Source organism: Enhydra lutris, unplaced genomic scaffold (assembly GCF_002288905.1).
Source record: "Enhydra lutris kenyoni isolate GAN:26980312 unplaced genomic scaffold, ASM228890v2 scaffoldscaffold60, whole genome shotgun sequence".
Lineage (NCBI taxonomy): Eukaryota > Metazoa > Chordata > Mammalia > Carnivora > Mustelidae > Enhydra > Enhydra lutris.
Genome location: NW_019154144.1, coordinates 10,430,629 through 10,434,955, shown reverse-complemented (window position 1 = coordinate 10,434,955; position 4,327 = coordinate 10,430,629).

Below are 4,327 nucleotides of genomic sequence, written 5' to 3'. Positions count from 1 at the left end.
GGATATGACAAATATCTTGTGTTTTATTAAGTGCTTCCATGGGCTTTTTAATTTTTTCACATATGCTAATACATAGAACGTTTTTGTCCAAATTCAGTCAAAACTCAGTTGCTCATTCCTTTATATAATATCTTATGTGAAAGTTATAGCCAACACTTGAAACAGATGATTGATGCCTTTAATTAACTGCAAATACAGAATGTAACTGCATAGTTAATCAGATGCCCGTTGCTGGAAGTTGTCATTTATTCTAAGTCTACACTTATAAAACCTTTTGAAGATTGTATTGTGTATATATATGTTGACCATTCACTCAAGAAAAATTAGTGAGTAATCTTTCTCTACTGATGCTGCTACAAGATTTAGTTTTACTGTCCTGTGAGCCACTGTCATCATAGCAAAGGAACTATGTCCTGTTCATCTTTTAGATGTATTTCTGGCATCTTGTGTGTATCAGGCATTTAAAGGTTTATAAAAAAATGAAGAGAACATTTTTGGAGCACTTGCAATAATTACTGCGGACTGGTTTTATGTATCTCATAACCCTATGAGATAAGTACTAGCAACTTAATTAACCAGATAAATAACTCAAAAAGTAAGTCCCACAGTAAAGTAAGTGGTAAATTTGAACTAAGCATTTAATACCAATACCAAACTACTTGTACTACCAAGTGCTTTGAAAATACTCAAGAGAGAACATGAGTACCTTTCTGCCTGAGGGAGTCCAGAAAGCCTCAGTGACATTAAAGTCTTAGGATGAATAAGAAATAACATCCTTTATAGCGGCAGAAAGTACGACAGACCAGCACAGCAAAATAATCCCATAACTGGGTGGGGTTTGAATGAAGGGTGTAGTTTGGGGGATTCTCAAAAGCAAGGGACATATTGCAAAAGACCTTGTAAGCCATGCTGAGAACTTGGGCATTTGTTTTGCGTCAGCAATTTGAAATAGAAAGCACTTTGCAAAAGTCACGCAGGCTATAGCATGGAAGTTGAGTTAGAGGTAGTACACTGGGTGGTTTTTGCAGAAATCCAAAAATGAAGATGGTGAGGATCTACATTATGGAAAAGGATTAGAATGTACTTTTGCATTCTCTTTCCATAAAGCCCCATAGTCACACAGGATTTGCAAACACTTAATCATATAATTGATGATCCTTAATTTTAAGCCTTACCACTTGATTTGCTAGGAAAGTTTAGTCTGCATTTATAAAATATACTTAGTGTCACAATTTTAGAAAGGACTTCATTTACTCCAAGCCTCATTCTAGATGAAATTGAGCACGGTTTGTGGTGTCCACAGACGGTTAATGTAGCTATGTTGAGAAACAGGTTATGCTTCCATCATTGCAGAGGTGACAATGAGACCTGTAACATTTCTTGTTAAAAGTGGATGGAACGACTTTCCAGAATTAGGAACAATTAAGGAATAATATATTTTTAAATAACTTCACAAAATAGTAATCAACGAACTTTCTATAATTTTAACTAATAGGGCCCTTAAATCAATTGCTTGAAGAAATGGATTCCAAAGATTACAGGTGGGAACTTTCCTGAAGTATGTCCATATCCAAGTGAAGATTAAAAAAGTCCAACTGGGGGGCACCTGGGTGGCTCAGTCGGTTAAGCTTCAGACTCTTGATTTCGGCTTAGATTGTGATCTTAGGGTCATGAGATGGAGCCACGTGTCGGGCTCCACACTAGGTTTGGATCCTGCTTAAGAATTCAAAAAAAAGGAAGAAGCGTTGGGAACTGACAATGACAACTGTGGATTGAGCAAAAGTTCTTTTTAAAAAGCCTGGAACATTATGACAGACTGGGGGAACTAAGGTGATTGGTAGTAGGAGAAATCACATGTGAAATTCCTTAAATATAAATTTATTGACTTCAAAAAAAGGCCTTACTCCAAATTAAATTTAGTGAGCCTTTGTTGGTTCTAAAGGTGACACGACACTAGTAAATAATTTGGGTCAGTTAAGTGATAAAATATTGGGCAACATTGGCAAGTCAGTTGGGAAGGGAGATCAAAATTAAAGTATCCAGGTCCTTGTATTCAGGAGGGGCATTTTGATACTGACTAAATTTTTAAATTCCTAATTTAATTAATTTCTGGTAGAAGTCTTAGAGTTCAAAGTCATTGGTGTTCAGGGCTCCTGGGTGACTCAGTCAGTTAAGCATCCAACTCTGATTTCCACTCAAGTCATGATCTTGGCTCAGGTCATGATCTCAGGATCATGAGATTGAGCCTTGCCTCCTGCTCCATACTCAGTGGGACATCTTCTTGAGGATTCTTTCTCCCCCTCTTCCTCGTCCCTTCCCCCACCCCACTCCCACAAGCACTCTGTCTCTCTCAGATAAATCTTCAAAGTCATTAGTGTTTTTAACTCCTAAATGGTGGAGAGGGCAAATAGAATAAGAAAAAACAGAGAAGGCACAGAAAAGTGGAAGAAATAAGCACACAGTAAGATGTCATACTTGCCTGTATGTTGGTATCAAGACACTTGTAAATGGAAAGGAAGCAGTAGGCTCAGAAGCTTTTCAGGCTCATTCTACTGCACACACTCTTCCAAGAGAATAGACCAATTTATTCTTTTTTTTTTTTTTTAAAGATTTTATTTATTTATTTGAGAGAGACAGTGAGAGAGAGCATGAGTGAGGAGAAGGTCAGAGAGAGAAGCAGACTCCCCGCGGAGCTGGGAGCCCAATGCGGGACTCGATCCCGGGACTCCAGGATCATGACCTGAGCCGAAGGCAGTCGTCCAACCAACTGAGCCACCCAGGCGTCCCCCAATTTATTCTTATAGACCTATTTAACCTTGATACCAAAACTCAGACAAGCACAGTAAGAGAAAAAAATGCAAGTCAACCTTACCCAAGAAAATAGAGAAACATAAATTATTAGCAAGACAAAATTATTCTTAGGAAATGGTATACCATAACCAAGCTGGGTTTCTGTCAGGGGTAAAGGATAGATTTATTAATAGTAAAGCAAGGATAAAGTTAAATCTAAAATTGCAATCATCACATGGAGAAAAACCCATCTTTTCAGTCTATAAAAAATGGTTGATAAAAACCACCATAATGGTTAAAAAACACATTTATCAAACTATGAAAAGAATGAAGCTTTAGCAGGTAAAGGAAATCTATAAAAGTATAGCACACATTATTTTTAATTCTGGAATTTTAGAAATAGCCCCTTAAAAGTAGGCTGGTCAAGTAAAATGAAGTTCAGCATTGTACTACAGACTCGCTAATATGACAAGGTATAAAAGAGTAAAAGGCAAAAAGGTACAAAGGAAGATATAAAGCTTACTGAGATTTACAAATATATTCAAAAGTCAGTTGCATTTCCAAATATGAGCAACAGGAAAAAACTTCATTCAACAAAAGGAATACCAGGCAATGGAATACTATCCGGAACTAAAAAAAAAAGAGCCACGAAGCTTTATATAAAAAGACATGGTGGAACCCTAAATGCATATTACTAAGTGAAAGAAGCCAATCTGGACAAGTTTCCGTAGGATTCCAACTAAATGACATTCTGGAAAAGGTAGAGCCATGGACACACAAGATCGGTGGTTGCTGGCGTTGGGGGGGAGGGGCAAAGAAGGATGAATAGGTGGGGCACAGGGTTTTCAGAGCAGGGGTGTAGAGTATTTCTATGCTACTATAGGGATGGATGACATCATCATAACATTATCATGACATTATGCATTTGTGCAAGCCCATGGAATGCACGACTCCAAGAGTGAATCCTAATGCAAACCACGGACTCTGCGTGATAATGACGTGTCGATGTAGGTTCATCAATTGCAACAAGTGTACCACGCTGGCGGAGGATTTTTATAATGGCGGAGCCTATGCATGTGTGGGAGCAAGAGGTGTATGGGAAGTCTTTACCTTCCTCTCAATATGGCTGTGAACATATAAGTGCTCTAAAAAAATTTAAGTCTATAAAAAGAAAACAGTGACGTATGACTTCGGAATAAATCCATCAAAAGATGAGTAACAACATCACGGAGAATTTTTTTTAACTTTATGACAATCATTAAAGAAAACTTATTTAAATGGAGGATACACAACTATCATGGTTACAAAGAATAGATACTCTTCTAAAGAAATGAAGAACCTGCTCTACCAAATACCAAGACTAATGAAGGCACAGAAACGAAGACAATGTAGTATTCACTGGAGATAACCAAACTGATAGTGGAGTATAATAAGGAAACCATGAACACTCACGCCAATGGGACCAATTTATAACAGCTGGCATGGCAGATCAGTTAAGGTATTGGACGGTTTGTTACAAAGTGCTCTGATGACTGGT